The sequence below is a fragment of the Nicotiana tabacum genome, chromosome 12 (assembly GCF_000715075.1).
Source record: "Nicotiana tabacum cultivar K326 chromosome 12, ASM71507v2, whole genome shotgun sequence".
NCBI lineage: Eukaryota > Viridiplantae > Streptophyta > Magnoliopsida > Solanales > Solanaceae > Nicotiana > Nicotiana tabacum.
Genome location: NC_134091.1, coordinates 23281210 through 23305888, shown reverse-complemented (window position 1 = coordinate 23305888; position 24679 = coordinate 23281210). Strand labels below are relative to the sequence as shown.

General features: G+C 40.4%; 1 long non-coding RNA gene across 1 annotated transcript; it reads right to left on the bottom strand.

Moving 5' to 3' along the window:
• Window positions 1–790: 790 nt before the first annotated feature.
• LOC107819833 (uncharacterized) lies at window positions 791–5816 on the bottom strand. Its single transcript, XR_001655801.2, has 3 exons — window positions 5628–5816; window positions 5437–5560; window positions 791–1049 (listed from the first exon to the last, which is right to left on the bottom strand). It is a non-coding gene; the product is annotated as an uncharacterized LOC107819833 (long non-coding RNA).
• Between the last annotated feature and the right edge of the window lie 18863 nt (window positions 5817–24679).

Here is a 24679-nt window from a genome sequence, read left to right as displayed (position 1 = left end):
ACTAAAATATGAGATTATAGCTTACCATCATAAACCAATCTGACAACCGAAGTGAAATTACAAAACTAACACTAAGTAATACAATCAAAAAGCCGAAACAAGGCAGCAACAAGTAATAACAACAATCTAGGGATAAAACACGAAGGACACTAAGTGACGTATCGACGCTACTATGACAAATAAGGACAACACTCGGCTACCTAACCCTCTACCTTTATCTCAACCTCCACACCTTCTATCCATGGTCATGTCCTCAGTCAGCTGGAGCAATGCCATATCTCGCCTAATCATCTCTCTCCAATACTTTTTCAGCCTGCCTCTACCTCTTTGTTTGCCCTCCAACGCTAGCCTCTCACACCTCCTCATCGGGCATCAATGCCTCTCCTCTTAACATACTCGAACCATCTAAGTCTCACCTCCTACATCATATCCTCCACAGGGGCCACACCCACCTTGTCCCTAATAACTTCATTTCTAATTCTATCTTATCTGGTATGCCGGCACATCCATCTCAATATCCTCATTTCAGTCACCTTCATCTTCTGTACATGAAAGTTCTTGACTGGCCAACACTCCGTCCCATACAGAATAGACGATCTGACCACCGCTCTATAAAACGTATCTTTAAATTTTGGTGGCACATTCTTGTTACACAGAATACTGAAAGCAAGCCTCCTATCACGACCCAAAAATCCCTCCAAGGAAGTCATGATGGCACCTAGTATCTAAGACTAGGTAAGCCTAACATATACTAATCACTAGTGGAATTCAACTAAATTAACTACAATAATTTAAAAAGAAAATTCCGTAACAACATAGTCAAACCAACTTCAGTTACATAATCCCAAAACCGATAGTACAAGTCACAAGCCTTTCTAAGAGTAACTATAAATAAAGAGTAAGTCATTTTTCCGGAATAATAGGAGACAATGGAAATAAAATACAACACAAGGTGACTTCGGGCCCTGCGGACGTCGAACAAGTATACCTTGAAGTCTCCAGCAGTGCAGATATAAATCTTCAACCAATTCAATCATAAGTACCTGGATCTGCACCAAAATGTGCAGAAGCATAGCATGAGTATACCACATCGGTACCCAGTGAGTATCAAACCTAACATCTGTAGAGTAGTGACGAGGCCAGGTCAAGACACCTACCGGACATGAAAAGTTATGCAGGATATGACATAAAACTAATAAGGAAAGAATATCAATATAAGGCCAACAATAGAAAGATTTCAAATCACCATCAACATTGAAAATAAGGTGAGCACGGATGACAATGAGAATATCCAAGTAACTAAGCAACAACATAGTCAGGTACAAATAAAATATAAATGTGTTCAAGTAAGGTAAACCAATGACAACTTAGTCAATTAAATCATTCCAAATGCACAAATTTCAATAAGAATTACCTCGAGTATCACATCTTGTAAATCTCAGATTATAAATCACAACTTCCAAACCTCACACACATGTCAACTTGTGCCTATATTTTTCAAATCACTTTCGCACGATAAAATCCACGTGCTACCATGTACCTTGTACCCGTATCAAATACTACTTTTAAATATCCAGGAAATTTAATCTCATTCATTAAAGCATAAAAACAAACAGGTATAAAGTAGGAAATCAATTGAGAAGAATGAGTTTATTTTAGAAATCATTTGGATCAAGAAAATAATATTTTCAATTAAAATAAAGCACCGGATAACCACTGGATTAAATTTAGAGTTTGTTAAATAAAAACATAATAATGATCCATATGTAAATAAAATCATCAGATAGGATGAGGAGTTTAATTTGGAAAATTAATTAAAGTGAAATGCGTCAACTGTTAAGAATAGTAAAGTACGTTAAAAATTCTTTAACTTAAAAACCAATGTGTTACCAATAATTCAATCCTCGAAATCAATAAATCCAAAAATATCCGTCCTCAGAATTTTATATAATAAATACTGGAAGCTTACACAATACAACAGTGAATACAACATACACAATCCATTGCGGCGCACAACCCGATCCAAAATATAAAGTTTAAACAAATCTGTTGCAGTGCGCAACCCGACCCCTCCATATAATCACCGATCCCTCCATATAATTATCTGTCAATATTATAATCCATCCTTATTCCACCATTCCATCATTTTCATTATTGTTGCGGCGTGCAACCCAATCTTACATATATTATCATTTTCATTACTGTTGCGGCGTGCAACCCGATCCCATACAGATCATCATTTTCATTATTGTTGCGGCGTACAACCTGATCCCACATATATTATCATTTTCAATACTGTTGCGGCGTGCAACCCGCTCACCAAGTAACATAATTTAAGCAAATAATTTACAACCAACTACGGCGTATCACAAAATCAAAAGGAATAACAAGGCTACACAAAGAAGTCACAACTGATGAGAAAGTTATACGATAACTCACGAAATCATTAGCAAGGAATGACAATCCATAAATCAAGACACAATTTCTGAGAATCAATTAACAGTTAAGGCATGTAGCAGATAACACATGAATTCAACAAATAATTAAAATCATCAATTAACAAATAAGGATGAACTTCACCATGAAAGATGGAACATGTACTAATAACTTCAAGTAAAGCACGTAAGGGCAATCCTAACGACAAAAAATATAACATGAAACGATAAGTACAATTAATTGTATGAAAGAAGCCTAACGGTCTTATCCGGTCACATACCACATATAAGTAAGTGTACACACTCGTCATCTTGTGTACACGCTTTTCGCATAATTCAAACAATATCATCAATTCAAAGCCTAAGGGGTAGTTTTCCCAACACAAAGTTAGGCAAGATACTTACCTTTACGAAGTTAGGCCGATACTCTAAATTGGCCTTCTCGCGTGAAACGGCCTCAGGATAGCTCAAATCTAACCAAAATAATTTCATAAAATAAATAAAATTCATAGGAAATAATTCCGGATAATAAACGTCGACTTTTAATTTTACACTAAAAAGTCAACCCGGGGCTCGCATCTTGGAATCCGATAAATTTTTACGAAATTCGAACACCCACTCCGATACGAGTTCAACCGTATCAAAACTATCAAATTCCGATATCAAATCACCCTTCAAATCTTCATTATACATTTTTGAAAGATTTTCCAAAATTTTGTTTTCTTCCATCCGATTCACAAATTTAATGACATAAATACGTATAAAGTCATGAAATACAATCCCTTTCAGTTAAGGAACACTTACCAAAATTAAACTCGTGAAGAATCCCTCCAGAATCGCCCAAAATCGAGGTTTAAAACTCCAAAAATGAGTAAATATGGCAACCTCTAATCCTTAAATGTTTCTGCCCAGTTTTTGTACATGCGGACAATTAGCCGCTTCTGCGGCGTCGCTTATGCCACACAATTGTCGTTGATGCGAAACAATTGTCGCTTCTGCGGAATCCACTGCCCAGTTGAGTTCTCGCACATGTAGAAAGAATTTCGCTTATGCGCAATCACAGGTGCGACCAGAAATTGTGCTTCTACGCTTGCTTCGTTTTTGCATCCCCAGGCACCGCATCCATGATCACGCAGGTGCAGAAAATACTTCCCACCTGCGACCACTGTCCAACCCTTCCATTTTCACTTCTGCGATCACTGTCTCTCCTATGCGGTCTCGCACCTGCGGCCAAATCCATCGCAGGCGTGATGGCACCAGTCCAGAATTCCTCATAATTTTCCTAAGTCCAAAATTTAATTTGTTAACCATCTGGAATCCACTCGAGGCCCCCGGGACCTTAAACCAAATGTACCAACACGTCCTAAAACACAACACGAATTTATTCGAGGCTTCGAATCACATCAAACAACGTCAAAATTATGAATTGCACCTCGAATGGAACTTATGAATTTTCAAATCTTCCAACTTCTATAATTTGCGCCAAAACATATCAAATCAATCCAGAATGACTTCAAATTTTGTGCATAAGTCATAAATGACATAATAGAGCTAGTCAAATTTCTGGAATAGAAATCCGAGCCTGATATCAATAAAGTCAACTCCTGATCAAACTTATGAATATTTCAAAACTCCAACTTTCTGATATTTTTTGACAAAATACTTCAAATTATTCTACAGACATCCAAATTCAAATCGGGACACACGTCTAAGTTCATAATCACCATACGAAGTTATTGGAACCACTAAAACTCCATTTCGGAGTCATTTACACAAAAGTCAAACTCTGTTCAACTCTTTTCACTTAAACTTTTAAAACAAGAATTGTTCATCAAAATTGATCTCAAATCATCCGAAAATCAAACTCGACCACACACGCAAGTCATAATACATTATACAAAGCTGCTTGAGGTCTTAAGCCACCGAACGAAATGCAAATTTCTAAAACTACCGGTTCGGTCGTTACATTCTCCCCCACTTAAACATACGTTCGTCCTCGAACGTGCCACGTGTCGTTCCAATGCCGTCGAATCACTGTGTAACCTTACCATGCACATACCCAGGGGTGATCTCACGTAACCCTAACTCATGTAAGCCTGACCACACGATATAACTGATGATCATTATTTTGACTTTAGCCCATAAACCTTGGAACCAAGTTCCCAACATCCGAAATTCCTTACAACACTCGAAATTTCCTCCTATGAAAAGCTTCTCAGTATGCGGTATGCCATCCACAACCTCATCCAAGTCATCCCAGAAGCGTCTTTTAACCTCCTCGTCCAAGCCCAATTGGGGTGCGTACCCACTAATCATGTTTAAAGTAAAAAATCCAACGACTAGCTTAATGCTCATCAGCCTGTCACTCACCCTCCTAACCTCCACCACTAGCTCTTGAAAGTCCCTATCAACCAAAATGCCTACTCCGTTCTTGCCCCTCACGTGTTCAGAGTACCATAGTTTAAACCCGTCTACATCCCTTGCATTATCTCCTTTCCATCCAGTCTCCTAGAGACAAGCTATATTGATCTTTCTCTTATGGAGAATCTTTGTTAACTCTATATTGACTTCCTCATCAAGGTCACTATGTTTCAGGACCCAACTCTCAGCCTGAATGCACCCTTACCACCCCTACCCCCATGAGGACCCTCCCGAAAACATGACCTTACCCTACCATTGTTCACTAAAGCCACTATAATATAGGAGTTGCTACGCAAGCACTATCCTGTACGAAACTATAAAGCACAAAAATAGGGAAAATCACAGGTACTAAGAACGATAATAGCTGCAAGATAAGTAAAAATAAGAACCCTAAACGATGCTAATAGGCCCAAAAGCAAATACAAGTGGTCTAAGCAATACGAATGAATGAACAAACAAATGATCTAAACAAATAAACCACGGATAAAGCACAATAATTGATAGAGAATACCCTAAGAGCAAAGAACAAATTTAAACAAAATCTAACGAAACAGAGTTTAACCAAACAAGAATGTAGAACCTGGTTAAAGATCTGCCCGGAGTTGCTGGGTGACGACTTAAGAGGCTTGAAGACATGTCTGATGGTTCCCACATGCCGGCAACTAATCCAGATCTCGTCGGAATTGAGCTGCCTTGTTTCACACCTGAAAAAGAGAAAGAAGCGCCAATAATGAAAAGTCCTATTGATTTTTTTCAATTTAGACAGCTTACATGCTTTTCACGTGCTAATTTGCGCCACTTATGTGCTTCCTATGCAAATTATGTAAAATATAACGGTTATGTGTTTAAACAAAATAGAAACCAAAGTGTTCATTGTGGATAAACGTAATGACTAAAATTGTTTAAGTGTATGTTTTAATTTTTAAAGGATAATTTAAGGCCAATCCCAAACACAAAATTGTTTGTCATTTTCTCTATTTTTCTGCTAATGTGACAAGGGAACATTTTATTTGAGAAGATAACAGCTAAATCTAGCATGTGACACCTTTTAAGTGGACGTCCGTAATATGGTTGTACTTTATAAATTCTGGGTCTATGCCTTGGGTTGTTGTATGATGTCAGTGACTTGTCTCTTGGCTACAAATTAGTCCAGTGTACCTTAAACATTAGATTTTTCATTTTTGAAAGCTGGACAAGGAGTAAGTCAAGAATTTTGTCTTTTACTTTTAGGACAGTTCAACTGTTACTTTCTTTGAATAATTGAATCTTAAGATTAGAAATCTATTTTAAGAACTTCTAAATTTATCTTTATGACATTCTACTGTAATAAACATTATATCTGAATTCACATTTTATAAGCACAATGACTTCAGAACTCACAACATTAGAGATTGAAACTATTAAATTTAAATTCTGAATTCGCATTTAACTCAATCATCTTTCATCAGTGAGCAGTGACGAAATCAGAAATTTTTTCAAGGGTGTTCAAACTAAAAGTAGTAAAAAAAAATTCCGACAAAGGGTATTCAATATATGTAATATACCTCAAAAACTTGGTATTCTATCTATATACATAGTATAATTTTCCGACAAAGGATGGTCAATTACCAAAGCGTAGCTTCGCTCGTGTCAGTGAGAGAAAGAAAGTAAACAGTAAATAAGAAATAACAACATCAAAAACAACAACAATAATAACAATAACAACAACATATCTAATGTGATTTCACATGTAACGTCGAGGACGGTAAAGTATCCGTAAATTTTACCCCTATCTTAGATGAGGAATATACAAAAAAAAAAAAAACAAATACTCCTAAATATTAGTGTGGAAAGATAGAGCCAAATACTACAAATCTTTTTGTGACTCATTGATGTAGATAATGCATAAAGACCACGAGGTGTGTGCTGTCATTTATCAATACCAACTATATTGTCTACATCCAGCAGCTTCCTCATAAATTAGCATTGCATTCACTCTTTCTCACACCAAACAAACATGTCATTTTTTTCCAAAATATGCCCGTAAATAGGGCTAAAGGACAATAGTGGAGTGGTCCCAAGAGAATACTTATCTACAAAAAATGTCAATATCTCGTCTTCACAATCCTTTGTATTGATTGATGAAATCTACCACTCAAAGCTAGTCATAGGACTTGCCCCAACACAAACTTGGCCTTACAAGTAAGAATGCATTCATTAGTACTACTATACTGTACTATGCTTTTTTCTGCTTCTTCACCTCCTTATTTACTACAGTGCTTGTGTCAATTCTTAGGGGCACGTGGACTGGACCAATCTCAGTCATCTCTTTAATTAGCTGGTTTCTCGCCAAATTCTCATAAAATATAAGTTTGATATGAAAACTTCATGTTGTAATTTAAGTTTTTTATTCTCAAAGAAAGTTATATTTTTGTGTCGGTGATTAGAGTATTTTCTCTCACAATGACATTTCAGCGAACAAGAGGTTACAATTTGAACTGTAATGTCACAAGCTCGAATATCATAGACCATAATTTGAACTTTGAATATATAAAGAGGTTTGATTTAAAAGGCAATCCGATACACGAAGTATTCTGCGTTCATGTAAGATTCTGGGAAGCCCGCACCCCAAGGGAGTATAATGTATGCAGCTTATCCTGATGCAAGCAATATTAGCAAATTTCACGATTCGAATCCGTGACTTATATGTCATGCAGAGATAACCTTATAGTTGCTCAACGCTCCCTTCCGGCCTATTAGCTATGTAAAACAAAGAGGACCGCATTAAAGGTTTAACATACTAGCTATCAGGCCAACTTATACATGTCCACTTCCATGTATGCTTGCTTCTTGTGCGCCTTCTAAACCTTATTTACTAACAACGTTTATGTCCATTCTTATGAGTTAGTAGCATATAGCTAGCGAGGACCAATCTCGTTTTATGTCTTTAGCTGGTTTGTAATTACCACATTCTCGTAAGATATTAGTAGTAACTATCATCATGATCGTAGTTAATCATCCTCGTAAATTAGGTTGAAATTTATGAAACAAGTAATATTTCTTGATGAACATTGTTACAGATACAATGAGCTTTTATAGTTACATGTTGATCTAGAAGATAAACATTATATCTAAGTACAATAATATTTTAAAATTCAAAATTTACATTACATATTTATCACACCCCCTCAAGCGATGCATGGTCTGGAAGAATGCAGAGCTTATTGCGCAAAAACAATAATCGCGGTGAAGGAAGTACCTTGGTTTATAAATCTGCAAGTTGATCTTGACTAAGGACATAATGAACTCAAAAAATACCAGCGGCAACTTTTTCACGAACAAAATGAATATCAATCTCGACATGCTTGGCACGAGCGTGTTGAACAGGATTCTAAATATATGCTGCTAATATTGTCACAGAAAATTGTGGAAGGTGAAGAAGAAGAAACACGAAGTTCCTTTAAAAGAGAATGCAACCATGTGATTTCGGCAGCAACTGCACGATATTCAACTTCAGCACTTGATCGGGAAACAACAATCTGCTTCTTGGAGGACCATGAAATAAGATTCGGACCAAGGAAGATACAGTAGGCCGAAGTGGATTGACGAGTTATAGAGCAACTAGCCTAATGGGCATTACTATAACAGTGTAAACTGTCAATAGAACCACCGGAAATAAATAAACCGTGACTCAATGAACCATGCAAATATCGCAAAATTCTTTTGACAGCAGTATAGTGGATGTCTAAGGGAGAATGCATAAATTGAGATACTTGATTAATTGCAACTGCAATGTCTGGACGGGTAAATATCAAGTATTGAAGACCACCAACAAGACTTCTATAAAGTGTGCGATCAGAAAAAGGGGAAGAATCATCCGAATGCAGTAAAGACTTAGGAGAAAGAGGAGCTGAAGCTGGTTTGGAAGAAAGCAAATTTGCATGACCAAGGAGTTGTTTCACGTATTTGGACTGAGATAAAAAATAACCTCCATCACGAGTAGTTATAAAAACACCAAGAAATTAATTACCCAATCCTAAGTCATTCATTGAAAATTCGGACTTAAGAATCTGAATTAAAGATTGAAGTAAAGTAGTAAAAGAGGCAGTGACGAGAATATCATCAACATATAGTAGAAGAATAGCAATGTCTGAGTTATGTTTATAAATAAAAAGAGAGGGATCAGACAAGCTATTTTGAAATTCAGTACTTAGATTAAAAGAAGTGAACCGATGGAACCATGCCCTAAGGGCTTGCTTTAAGCCATAAAGAGCTTTGTTCAACCGACAAACATGATGAGAAAATTGTGGATGAACAAAGCCAACATGTTGTTTCATGTATACCAGTTCGTTAAGATTTCCATGCAAGAAGGGGTTCTTAACGTCTAATTGATGAACATGCCATTGCTTAGATGCAGCAAGCGCAAGCATAGTACGAATGGTTACTGGTTTCACCACAGGACTAAATTTTTGATCATAATATAGTCCTTGTTGTTGTTTGTAGTCTTAGGCCATAAGACAAACGCTCTAGAGAACCATCAAATTTTTGTTTAATACGATAAACCTAACGACAACCAATAACATTGGTAGTAGGTGGTGCAGGCACAAGATCCCAAGTGCGGTTGGCTATAAGAGCATTGTATTCTTCGGCCATTGCACGTCTCCAATAAGATGATTTGTTAGCTTCCGTAAAAGAAGTTGGTTCTGGTAAAAGTGATGAAATGTGAGAGATTAAGGATGGGAGAATGTGAGGCTTAAGAGAGCATGTTTTCTTGCGAGTGATCATGTGATGTGTTTTTGTATTAGAGGAAGATATGTGTGGAATTTGAGATTGAGAAACAGAAGAGTCAAGGCGTTGAATTAGAGATATGTTGGTGGTTATAATGGGTGAACGTGAGATGGTATGGTTAGGTGTCACGACCAAAAATCCTAACCTGTCGTGATGGCTCCTATCGATGGTACTAGGCAAGCCGATTCTCAAAAATCTTCCAATGTTTCACAAAAGATAAATCAAAAGCTTTTCCATGATAGAGTTTTCGTAAAACCAGGAGTTAAACTAAACATACAGTGCAGAAAAATAGCCCCAAACATCGGGTGTCACCAAGTCATGAGTATCTAAACAACCAGTCTAGGAAATAGCGTCTACAAGGGTGTGTATCCAAATACAATAAAAAGAAAGAAAAGCAGACATGGAAGGAGAAACAAGGACTGCGAATGCCGTCAGCTACCTCGTAAATATTCGATAATTAGCCGCTCATGAGTTCGGAAACACCTTGCACACGAAGTGCAAGGTGTAGCGTGAGTACAACCAACTCAGTAAGTAACAATAATAAATTAGGAAATGAAAGATAGTGACAAGCTATACAAATACAGTTCATTTCAGTAATTTCAGCAATAAAAGTAGACATGTTTCAATTCCGGTAATTTAAGTCAAGTCAGTTACACATTACCAAGTTCAGGTAAAACTGGATACAATATTTTCCAGAAGTTTTAGAACAATGATATAAATCATCTACGTGCAACAACAAATGAAACAAGTGCAACCTCTCAGCGCAACAGTCCCTCAAGCTCTCTCAATAGCTCAACACCCGGCTCTCAGCCCTCAATACTCACACTCAATAGGTACCTGCGCTCACTGGGGGTGTACAGACTCTGGAGGATCTCCTACAGCCCAAGCGCTATAATCCGCACGGACAACTCACGTGCTATAGTATCATATCAAGATCTGCACGGACAACTCACGTGCTACAGTATCATATCAGAATCCGCACGGACAACTCACGTGCTATAGTATAAATATCATGATCCGCACAGACAACTCATGTGCTATGGTATCAATACCTAACAAACAGACCCTTAGCCTCTCTCAGTCATCGACCCCTCTAGTCTCATGGACCTCAATAATAAAGGGGAATCAACCAAAAAGAGAATGATATAATGTATCAATAGGGAATAACAGAGACTGAGGTATAATATGCAAGTAACACTACGACTTGAGTACAAGTAACAATAAGTAGGGAGATTCAACAGGTATCACGACCGCTGTGGGTCTCAACAATACCAACACATAGCCTAAGCATGATTTCTAACATGATTTACTGTCAAATTTCTATAACACAGTAAGGCACATAGCTAACGACAAGCTTATTCTACTTTTCAGTTTCACGGAATGGACCAAGTCTCAATTCCCAAGGTGCACGCCCACACACCCATCACCTGTCATGTACGTCACCTCCAAATAATCATTTAATACAAAATTTGGGGTTTCATACCCTCATGGCCAGATTTAAAACTGTTACTTACCTCAATCCGCGCAAAACTCTACTCCAAAATGCCTTTGCCTCTCGAATCGGTCTCCAAACGTCCCGAATCTAGCAACGAGCAGTACAATACAATCAATATAGGCTAAAGGAATCAATTTCACAAGAAAAATATGAAATTATAGCCAAAATCTGAAATCGGCTCAAACCCGGCCCCCGGGCCCATGTCTCAAAATCCAACAAAAATCACAAAACCCGAAAGCACATTCACTCACGAGTCTAACCATACCAAATTTATCATAATCTGATACCAAATGGTCATTCAAATCCCTAAAATTCACTGTCCAAATCCCTAGCCTCAAACTCCCAAATTGCACCTCAAAAACACACCAACTAGGTGAAAAATCAGTGGGAAATCATCATTATTGAAGAAAAATGAACACAAGAAGCTTACCTCAACGATCTCTTCAAAACCCCTCTCAAAAACCTCCAAATTCCGAGCTCAAAACGTTAGAAATGGCCAAAAATCTTGGAACCTCGCTTATATAGATTCTGCCCAGGCATTATCGCACCTGCGGAGCCTGGGCTCGTACCTGTGCGCCCGCTTGTGCGGAAAAATGAGCGCTCCTGTGAAAACTACTAACTCCGGCTGTCTCCGCTCCTGCAACCACTGGTCCGCATCTGCGCGATCGTAGGTGTGGAGAAACCATCGCATCTGCGACCTCTGCTGGTCTCCACCCCTTTCCGCACCTGCGGCTAATACCCTCGCAGGTGCGATCACACCAGCAAAAGACCAAACTTCAACAATTCCTCAACTTCCATTCCAAGTCCGTTAACCATCCGAAATCAACCCGAGGCCCCCGGGACATCAACCAAACATACCAACAAGCCCTAAATCACGAAACGAACTAAGTCCAACCCTTAAATCACCTCAAACAACGTCAAAACACGAATTATGCACGGATTTAAGCCTAATGAACTTTGAAATTTCAAATTCCACAAACGACGCTGAAACCTATCAAATCACGTCCGATTGACCTCAAATTTTGAACATAAGTCATAAATGACACCACGAACATACTCCAACTTCCGAAAATCCAGTCCGACCCCGATATCAAAAAGTCCACTCCCGGTCAAACTTTCCAAAATTCCAACTTTCGCCATTTCAAGCCTAATTCTACTACGGACCTCCAAATCACATTCCGGACACGCTCCTAAGTCCAAAATCACCTAACAGAGCTAACAAAATCATCAAAATTCAAATCCGAGGTCATTTACACATATGTCAACATTCCCAACTTAAGCCTTCAATTAAGAGACTAAGTGTCTCAATTCACTCTGAAATATCTCCAGACCCGAACCAACTAACCCGGTAAGTCATATAACAATTGTAAAACACAAAAGAGATAGAAAATGGGGAAACAAGGCTACAACTCTCGAAACGACCGGCCGGGTCGTTACATCCTCCCCCTCTTAAACAAATGTTTGTCCTCAAATGAGTATAGAGACATACCTGAAATGGTGAAAAGATGAGGATAACGGCTGCGCATATCTTGCTCGGTCTCCCAAGTCACCTCCTCGACCGGCTGACCCATCCATTGAACCTTCACAGAAGCAATATTCTTCAACCTCAGCTTTCGAACCTACCTATCCAAGATCGCCACTGGCTCCTCAACATAAGATAAATCCTTGTCCAACTGGACTGAGCTGAAATCCAACACGTGAGACAGATCGCCATGATACTTTCGGAGCATAGAAACATGGAATACTAGATGAACTCCTGCTAGACTGGGAGGCAAGGAAAGCTCATAAGCAACCTCCCCAACACGTCGCAACACCTCAAATGGGCCGATAGACCTCAGGCTCAACTTGCCCTCATTTCCAAACCTCATAACACCCTTCATGGGTGACACACGAAGCAGGACCTGCTCTTCAATCATTAATGCAACATCGCGAACCTTCCAATCCACATAGCTCTTCTGTCTGGACTGGGATGTGCATAGTTTATCCTGAATCACCTTAACCTTCTCCAGAGTTTCCTGAACCAAGTCTGTACCCAATAATCTAGCCTCGCCCGGATTGAACCAACCCACTGGAGACCTACACCGCCTACTATACAAAGCCTCATACGGTGTCGTCTGGATGCTCGACTGATAACTGTTGTTGTAGGCAAGCTCTGTTAGTGGCAAGAACGGATCCCACGAACCCCCAAACTCCATTATGCACGCACAAAGCATATCCTCTAATATCTAAATAGTGCGCTCGGATTGTCTGCCCGTCTGAGGGTGAAATGTCGTGCTCAACTCCACTCGAGTACCTAACTCATGCTGTACGGCCCTCCAGAACCGTAATGTAAACTGTGTACCCCGGTCGAAGATGATAGATACCGGTACGCCATGAAGCCTGACGATCTCACGAATATACACTCGAGCCAGCTGCTCGGATAGGTAGTCATCACATGAATGATATGAGCTGACTTGGTTAGCCTGTCCATAATCACCCAAATTACATCAAGCTTCCGTGGAGTCTGTGGAAGCCCATCAATGAAATCCATAGTGATCCGCTCCCATTTCCACTCCGGAATCTCTAATTTCTGGAGCAACCCACCTGGCCGCTGATGCTCATACTTCACTTACTGGCAATTTAGACACCGAGCTACATACTCCGCTATGTCCTTCTTCATTCTCCTCCACTAGTAATATTGCCTCAAGTCCTGATACATCTTCGCGGCACCCGGATGAATGGAATACTGCAAGCTATGAGCCTCTTGAAGAATCAACTCTCGCAAACCATCTACATTAGGTACGCATAGCCTACCCTGCATTCTCAATGCACCATTATCCCCAATAGTGACCTCCTTAGGATCACCGTGCCGGACCATGTCCTTAAGGACAAGCAGGTGGGGGTCATCATATTAACGCTCCCTGATACGATCATAAAGAGAAGTCCGGGAGACCACACAAGCCAATACTCGACTCGGCTCAGAAATATCCAATCTAACAAACTGGCTGGCTAAGGCCTGAACATCCCATGCCAATGGCCTCTCTACTTCTGGAAGATATGCTAAGCTCCCCAAACTCTCCGCCCGGCGACTCAAGGCATCAGCCACCACATTGGCCTTCCAGGGATAGTACAAAATGGTGATATCATAGTCCTTAAGAAGCTCCAACCACCTCCGCTGACGCAAGTTAAAATTCTTCTATTTGAACAGATGCTACAAACTCCGGTGATCAGTGTAAATCTCACAATGGACACCGTATAAATAGTGTTGCTAGATCTTCTAGGCATGAACAATAGCTTCTAACTCAAGGTCGTGGACATGATAATTCTTTGTATGGGGTTTTAACCGGCGTGAAGCATACGCAATCACTCTGCCCTCCTGCATCAGAACACACCCAATTCTGATTTGAGAAGCATCACAATACACTGTGTAAGAACTAGAAGCTGATGATAGAACTAGAACTGGAGCCGTGGTCAAACCAGTCCCGAGCTTCTGAAAGCTCCCTCACACTCATCCGACCACCTGAAAGGAGAACCCTTTTGGGTCAATTTGGTCAAGGGCGATGCGATAGATGAGAAACCCTCTACAAAACGACGGTAATAACCAGCCAAACCATGAAAACTCCAAATCTCTGTGGCTGAGGACGGTCTGGGCTAACTCTGAACTGCCTCTATCTTTTTCGGATCCACCTGAATACCCTCACTGGACACCACGTGCCCCCAAAATGCCACTGAACTGAGCCAAAACTCATACTTGGAGAACTTTGCATAAAGCTTCTCCTCCCTCAACCGCTGCAACACGATCCTCAGATGTTGGGCATGCTCCTCCTAGATACGAGAGTACACCAGGATATCATTAATGAATACAATAACGAACGAGTCAAGATAAGGCTGAAACACACTGTTCATCAGATACATGAATGTTGTTGGGGTGTTGGTCAGCCCAAAAGACATCACAAGGAACTCATAATGACCATAACGGGTCTTGAAAGTTGTCTTAAGAATATCTGAGTCCCGAATCTTCAATTGGTGATACCCTGGCCTCAAATCAATCTTGGAGAACACCCTCGCTCCCTGAAGCTGGTCAAATAGATCATCAATACGCGGCAAATGATACTTATTCTTGATTTTGTCCTTGTTCAACTGCCTGTAATCAATGCACATTCTCATAGTACCATCATTCTTATTCACAAATAGAACTGGTGCACCCCAAGGTGACACGCTAGGCCAAATAAACCCCTTATCAAGGAGTTCCTGAAGCTGTTCCTTCAACTTCTTCATTTCCGCCGGTGCCATATGATATGGTGGAATAGAAATGGGATGAGTGCCCGACACCAAATCAATACCGAAGTCAATATCCCTGTCAGGCGGCATGCCCGGCAGGTCTGCAGGAAACACATCCGGAAAATCACGTACCACCAGAACAGAATCAATGATAGGAGTCTCTGCACTAACATCCCTCACAAAAGCCAAATAACATAGGCAACCCTTCTCAACCATCCGCTTAGCCTTCAAGTATGAAATCACTCTACTGGGAACATATTCTATAGAGCCGCTCTACTCAACCCTCAGCAACCCCGGCATCGCCAACGTCACAGTCTTCGCGTGACAATCTAGAACCGCATGACATAGAGACAACCAATCCATACCCAAAATCACATCAAAATCGACTATACTAAGCAACAAGAGATCCACTCTAGTCTTCAGACTCCCAATAGTCACCACACATGACTGATATACACGGTCCACAATAAAAGTATCGCCCACAGGTGTAGACATATGAACAGGTGAAACTAGAGACTCACGGGGCATATCCATATAATGAGAAAAATACAAGGACACATATGAATAAGTGGAACCAGGGTCAAATAATACAGAGGCATCTTTGTGGCAAACTGAGACAATACATGTGATCACAACATCCGAAGCAATGGCATCTGGTATGGCAGGGAGAGCATAGAAACAGGCCTAGCTGCCCCCTGATCGGCCTCCCCCTCTGGGGTGACCCCTAGCTGACTGAGCCCCACCCCGAGCTGGCTGGGCGGGTGGTGGAGTTTCTAGTGCTGGTGCCATCAACCAAGAACTCTGTTGTGGAGTCCCACTCAACAACCTAGGGCAATCTCCCGTAAGGCGGGGACAATGTCTCCTCATAGCAACTCCCTGGTGCTGGTGCTGGGGAATGAAGGGAGCCCCGAGCACATGGATGACCCGATGAAGCACGTGACGAACTTTGAGCTGGGAGGGCACTGAGAGATAAATGGCCCTGCTGAAAACTGTGTGAACCATGGCCAGATAGGTGAGCCGTCTGAGCATGTCTGAAAGGACGATCCCTACCGTGATGGAATTGTCCCCCAGAAGGAACACCGCTAAATCCACCCTATCCACGAGGCCTTTTGGCCTCCCTCTCAACCCGCTCCTAGCTGTGAACCATCTTAATCTGATGAGCAATGTCGACAAGATCATCAAAAGTAGCACCAAACACACTCTCTCTAGTTATAAGCAATCCCAGCTGAAAAGTGAGGCCATCTATGAACCTTCCGATCCTCTCCCTGTCAGTGGGAGCCAACCAGACAGCATAATGGGACAACTCAGAAAATCTCATCTCATACTGCGTCACAGACATATCACCCTGACGAAGCTGCTCGAACTGCCTACGCAGCTCCTCTTTACGAGACTAAGGCACGAACTTCTCCAAGAAAAGAATGGAGAACTGCTGCCATGTAAAGGGTGTTGCGCCGACCGACCTACACCTCTCGCAAGCCTCCCACCAACTGAAGGCAGCCCCAGAGAACTGAAAAGTAGTGAACGAGACCCCACTGGTCTCTAGAATACCTGATGTACGGAGTATCCTCTAGCACTTATCCAAGAAGCCCTGTGCATCCTCTCCCTCTGTAACACTGAAAGATGGAGGCTGGAGTCTCCCAAACCTCGCCAATCTACGCTGGTCATCATCAGGCATGACAGGAACCACATAGTCATGAGCGTCTGCAACAGGATAGGCTGGTGGTACCCCCGATGTCTGGAGTCCCTGTACCACCTGCTCTGGTGTGCGGGCGGCTTGAGTCTGAGAACCTCCCCCAGCCTAAGAAGTGGCTGCTATGGCTGGAATAGAGACCGCCTAAGAAAGACTGGTGCACGCGGTAAGAATCTGAGCTAAGGCCTCCTAAAGGCATGGAATCACAATGGGCACGGGTGGTACTTGAGCTGGTCCTACAGGCTCATCCACAACTGGAGCCTGCTCCTGAACTGGGGCATCTGGTGGATCTGCAGGTACTTCCCTAGCTGTGGTACGAGCTACACCTCTGTCCCTACCGCGGCCTCTTCCGCGATTTCGGCTGATTGGTGGTGCTGGTGGCTATCCATCCTGCACCGTAGCACGTGTCCTCACCATCTGTGAGAGAATAAACAACAAAAGTTTAGTTACCAGAGTCAAAAGATTCGCACGACAAGAATTGAAGAATCTGGAATTTCCTAAGGGTTCGATAGCCTCTCGAAGATAAGTACAAACGTCTCTGTACCCATCCGTAAGACTCTACTAAACATGCTTATGACTCGTCACACCTATGTAACATGTGCTCTGATACCAACTTGTCATGACCTAAAATCCTAACCTGTCGTGATGACGCCTATCGATGGTACTAGGCAAGTCGATTCTCAAAAATACTTCCAATGTTTCACAAAAGATAAGTCAAAAGCTTTTACATGATAGAGTTTTCATAAAAATAGGAGTTAAACTAAAAATACAGTGCGGAAAAATAGCCCCAAACATTGGGTGTCACCAAGTCATGAGTATCTAAATAACCAGTCTAGGAAATAACGTCTACAAGGGTCTGTATCCAAATACAATAAAGAGAAAGAAAAGAATACATGGAAGGAGAAACAAGGACTACGAACGCCGACAACTACCTCGTAAATCTCCGATAATCATCCGCGCACGAGATCAATGTCTTTCATGTCCAGAAATACCTGGATCTGCACACGAAGTGCAGGGTGTAGCGTGTGTACAACCAACTCAGTAAGTAACAATAATAAATAAGGAACTAAAAGTTAGTTACGAGCTATACAAATACAGTCCATTTCAGTAATTTCAGCAATGAAAGTAGACATGTTTCAATTTCGGCAATTTAAGTCAAGTCAGTTGCACATTATCAAGTTCAGGTAAAACCGGATACAATATTTTTGAGAAGTTTCAGAATAATGACATAAATCATCTAAGTGTAGAAATAAATGAAACAAGTGCAGCCTCTCAAGGCAACAGTCTCTCAAGCTCTCTCAATAGCTCAACACTCGGCTCTCAGCCCTCAATACTCACACTCAATAGGTACCTGCGCTCACTGGGGGTGTACAAACTCCGGAGGGGTTCCTACAACCCAAGTTATATAATCTTCACGGACAACTCACGTGTTGCATGGACAACTCACGTGCTATAGTATTATATCAAGATCCGCACGGATAACTCACGTGCTACAGTATCATATCAGAATCCGCACGGACAACTCACGTGCTAAGTATAAACATCATGATTCGCATAGACAACTCACGTGCTACGGTATCTATACCTTACAACCAGGCCCTCGACCTCACTCAGTCATGTACCCCTCCAGTTTCTCGGCCCTCAGTAATCAAAGAAAAGCAACCCAAAACATAATGGTATAATGTATCAACAGGGAATAACACAAACTGAGGTATAACATGCAAGTAATACTACGACTGAGTACAATTAACAATAAGCATGGAGATTCAACAGGTATCACGACCATTGTGGGTCTCTACAGCACAAACACATAGCCTAAGCATGATACCATACCAAATTTATAAAAATCCAACACCAAATGGTCATTCAAAATCCCAAAATTCACTCTCCAAATCGTAGCCTTAAATTCCCAAATTGCACCTCAAAAATACACCAACTAGGTGGAAAATCAGAGGGGAAACATCATTATTGAAGAAAAATGAACACAAGAAGCTTACCTCAATAATCTCTTCAAAAACCCTCTCAAAAACCTCCAAAATCCAAGCTCAAAATGTTAGAAATGGCCAAATATTTCGGAACCTCACTTATATAGGTTCTGCCCAGGCATTACCGCACCTGCAGGGCGTGGGCTCGCACCTGCGCGCCCGCTTGTGTGGAAAAATTAGCTCTCCTACAAAAACTACTAACTCTGGATGCCTCCGCTCCTGCGACCACTTGTCCGCATCTGCGTGATCGCAGGTGCGGAGAAACCATCGCACCTGCGACCTCTACTAGTCTCCACCCCTTTCCGCACCTGCGCTAAACCTGTCGCACCTGCGGCTAATACCCTCGCAGGTGCGATCACACCAGCAAAAGACCAAACTTCAGAAGTTCCTCAACTTCCATTCCAAGTCCGTTAAGCACCCAAAATCAACCAGAGGCCCCCGAGACCTCAACCAAACATACCAACAAGCCCTAAATCACGATACGAACGTAGTCGAACCCCCAAATCACCTCAAACAACATCAAAACACGAATTACACACGGATTCAAGCCTAATAAACTTTGAAATTTCCAAATTCCACAAGCGACGCCGAAACCTATCAAATCATGCCCGATTAACCTCAAAGTTTGCACACAAGTCATAAATAACACCACGAACCTACTCCAACTTTCGAAAATACAGTCTGCCCCCGATATCATAAAGTCCTCTCCCTGTCAAACTTTCCAAAATTTCAACTTTCGCCATTTCAAGCCTAATTCTACTACGGACCTCCAAATTACATTTCGGACACGCTCCTAGTCCCAAATCACCAAACGGAGCTAATAGAACCATCAAAATGAAATCCGAAGCCGTTTACACATAAATCAATATCCGGTCAATTTTCCCAACTTAAGCTTTCAATTAAAAGACTAAGTGTCTCAATTCACTCTGAAATCTCTCTTGACCCGAACCAACTAACCCGACAATTCATATAACAGCTGTAGAACACAAAAGAGGTAGAAAATATTGAAACAGGGCTACAACTCTCAAAACGACTGGCCGGGTCGTTACATTAGGGGTGGGTGAATGAGTGACTTGTCCAATATTTGGAGGAGAATCAGATTGTTACATTGTTGCACAATTGAAGTAGTGTTAGGAGTATTTTGTCGAGTTGGAAAAGAAGTTTGATGCCTTCTAGAAGAATCAAATATCTGATTTGTATTCCTAGAATTTATCGGATTAGGAGATAAGGGTTGCGATAAAATAGGAGGTAAAGTAGGAATAGGAGAAAAAATTCCAACATTTGTAGGAGATAAGAAACGAAAATATTTTTCAATATCTCCATGATGAAAATTAGGAGATATGGTTGAGGTTAAAGAAGGATTAATATTAATTAAAGAGAGAAGTTTAAAGAGAGTAGAAGTGCTAGATTCGGGTAAAGTTGAGGAGAGAAGATGCGGATAGGGAAAGATATCATCATTGAACCTAACACGTCTAGAGATAAATACTTTATTACTGGATGGATCAAAACATCTGTATCCTTTGTAGTTAGATGGATAGCCAAGAAAGATACAATGTTTATAAGAAGGACTCAACTTGTGGGATGAATAGTCACGTAAGTTTGGGTACCATGAACAACCAAAGACATGTAGATGATTTTACATAGGAGGCTTGCCAAAAAGAACTTCAAAGGGAGTCTTAAAATGAAGCTTAGATGAAGGAAGAATATTTAAAAGATGGACAACAGTGCACAGGGCTTCAGCCCAGAATCGAGAGGGAGGTGATGCTTGAAATAATAATGAACAGACCATATTTAAAATAGTACGATGCATGTGTTCAACTTTGTCATTTTGTTGATGAGTATGAAGACATGAAATGCAAAGAAAAAGCCATTATCATTAACGAATAATAAAATATCTTGAAGTTTAACAAACTCAGCAGTCCCGTCATATTGAAATGCTTTTAATTTTATTGAAAACTGGGTCAATATGTAGGCATAAAATTGCTTAAATGTAGTGAAAGCATCAGATTTACGCTTGAGAGAAAAAACCCATGAAAACTTCATGAAATCATCATGAAATAAAATATAATATCGAAATTCAGTAAAAGCAAGAACATATGAGGTCCAAATATCACTATGAATTAACTCAAATGGAGATGAATAAAAAGAACAAGAATCCATAAAAGGCAACTTTTGGTGCTTGCCAAGTTGACAAGCATTACATAAATTGTCTAAACCTTTAGATGCAGAACAAGGTAACTTATTGACCCTAACTAAACTAGCTAAATTAGCTGAGTTTGGATGTCCTAAACGACGATGCCAAAGATTTGGAGAGACATATCCAGCAGTGGTGTCACACAAATTCACACCACTGATTGGGATTGTGAAGCGGTCGATGCAATTATAATTACCCAACTTTGAGTCGAGGTCGATTCCTCAGAGAGATTATATTCGATTAGGTATATAATTAGACTAGGTGTATGACATGCCTAAAATGCACTTCCACATACTTGGTTGTTTCTTTCTACTTCTAAAATTTATGCTATTGTTTGTAAATGTAAAGCTATAGAACGATATTTTTGGTGTTGTTGTTTTTCAAATTTATAAAAGATCTAGGACTGTGACTTCCACCTAGGTGGTTATCTAACTGGTTGTGGGCTTTAGGGCATGTTTTGTTGGTCAGGGTGTAATATAGCAATCAACATGCGATTGCCCACTCGATACCTCTCGATAGTTAGAGTGGTTTTGCCCAATTTGACTTTCTCAAGTCCAAATGGGTAATTCACAAAATCGTTGATATATGCTGCAGTCAGGTCTTACTATCTCTAGATTCAACCCTTTAATTGGGGTTATCAATTTCTTGAGTTCATCCCAATTTCTTGTTAACCAAGTTTACCTAAACTTAGTCTCTCTTTCTCAAGTAGAGACTAAGTCAATTAGGCATGAATCAATGTTTGCAACCATTAATTCCTAAATTCAAGCTAGAACTAGGCTAAATATCATACACTCAACCTTAAACAAGTCCTAAATCAAATACTCATTAGGTACCCATACTAGGTTGGGTCACAACCCTAGCTAGAGATTTAGCTACTCATAGGCAAAAATGAAGAAACTAAGGAAGAAAATAAGATTAAACTCATAATAGATGATAAAGGGATGAAAATCCAATGTTAAAATGATAAACTTATATAAAGTTTCCCAAAGCAGTAAAGGAAAAACGACTATCTACTTTCTGGAGTTGAAACTTAACCTAAATTTGACAAAAAGAACAGTTTATACACAACATAAATTATCGGACAAAATTGCCCCTACAGAGGTTCTGCGGCCGCACAATTCTCTGTGCGGTCCGCACTTTGAAGCTGGGCTTGACAGGATGGACTTTTGCGGCTGCACAATTCTGGGTTGCGGCTGCAAGTCTTCAGATTCTGCGGACCGCACATTTCTGAGTGCGGCCGCACTCTTGAATTTGTGCTTGATAGGAGGGACTTCAGCGAACCGCACATTTTCGAGTGCAGCCGCACTCTTGAATTCTGTGGCCGCACAATAATAGTGCGGTCCGCACTTCTTCATGGACTCAGAATTCTATCTCTCCGAACCTCATCTTCTGCGGCCGCACAATAATTGTGCGGTCCGCACTTTGCAAAGGAATTATTTCAGAGGCCCTTCATAGTATGCGTCCACACTCAATATTGTACGGTCCGCACTTTGTTAGTTTTGCTTGGTTTTAATCCTTGTCCAAAAATACTCCTTCTTGAGTTGAATTTTATCGTTTTGGCTCTTTTTCCAATGCTCGTGCAAGTAAGCACATTTTATCAGTTTTCGGGAATACCTTTAAGTATTTTAGAGCTAAACTAAAGTAAAAGAGTGCAAATAAGTAGTCAAAATCCCTACTTATCAACTCCCCCTAACTTAAGCTTTTGCTTGTCTTCAAGCAAATAAGGTAATTCCCACCTCCACAAAAAAGAGCTATTTTAACTAGCCTAAGTTGCATCAAACACACATCAATTGGGACCAACAATTACCCACACACTTATGAATTATCAACAAGGCCATGTTTTGAATGTTAAAGCACAAATAGCTCTAATGTGACACTTGAGCATAAAAAGTTGACTTTACTCATCAAGGAAGTTTGCACTTTCATGTAGGTCACTGTGAATCCCTAACTCCTCCTCCTATACTCTCCGTAAGCTCATCTCACTCAAGAATGTAGCACTCAATTCAATGATTCGTGAAAGGTTCGCTCATCACTCTCAAAAGAATATCACAAGTACGGATCTAAGTACCATATGCTTTGCCCCTCATGTAGATCACCACTAATGTAAGCTTACTCGGCTTGAAATCACGTAGGGCTTTTTCGGCATGTAATGAAGGCTTTTGGACTAAGGAGGGAAATGTTGAAATGGAACGGGTTCATCTTTCCTTTAGCACTCCATTTTCTCTTTTTGGCTCATACTTTGCCGACTCTTTGAGTCATTTTCTTTTTCCTTAGGGGAACTAGAGAGACTTGACATTACTCTTTCTTGGTCATGATATTCATATTCTCCTTTTTTTTCTCCATGCTTTTCACTTTTCCTTTCTTTTGAATCCTTTTAACCCTTCAAATTATTCACTTTCTTTTTGTGTTTTTCTTTTGTTCTTTTTTTTTCTTTGCCTTTCCTTTTCTTCATTTCTTTTCTCTTCTTGTGCCTTGATACCACTTTCAAACTCCTCATCTCTCCCCCAAACTTATGTTTTCGCCATTTGTTTCTCATGAGTGCTAAGGAAAGCTCAGGTGCCAAGAGAGGGTCACTATAAAACGGGTAAAGACTTGTAACATGGTTATCGAATGTAAAAGGCTTTATGATCAAAAGGGTTGACTAAGGATAACATCATTGGTGGGCCATGGAAGGTTTCGAAACGGGTCAAGGAGAGCATACAATCACTTCTCAAGCCAAGCAAACATAGAATTTTGCCTAAAAACACATTCGGGACAAGTTCTAGACCATTCATATGGGGTACTTGGACTTGTAACAAAATATCTCACCTCTCACACAACCGGATTGTTAAAGAGGATAGAATCGAGGGCCCACAACAATTGTATTCAAGATTGAAGATCGCTAATGGTTCAACTAAACCACCTGATGATTGCCAAAGTCAACACAAGAGTCACAAGGTCACTAACTAGAGCCATTTCTTTCCAAAAGCTTGTCTTTAACCATAAGCGTGTAGTTAATTGTGTTGGTATCAAGTGAAGCATTCTTGACCCTTTTTTATTCATTAACACTACTGTTTCTATCTAAACATAAAAAACGGACTCAATCCCTTAAGAAGGTTGTCACGCCATCCATCGTTGGGAAGAGCCACCCGGTTCACACAAAATCCATCTTTGGAAAGAACCGTAGCATTAAAAAAATCAAAGGCTTTTTGCTCACTTAAACATAAAAAGAAGCTACTGAATGCTATTAACATAAATACGAAGCTAGACGACTAAGAAAACAAAATAAAGAAGCTATGAAATAAGCTGCTGAAAGTAAGACAAATGAATACACAAAATCGAGGGGAATATAATATATACATCAAAAGAGAGGGAGGAATATATACATAATGAAATAGAAAATAAAGATAAAAGAAAAATAGTAATAAATTATTACAGGCCAATGTCATCAAA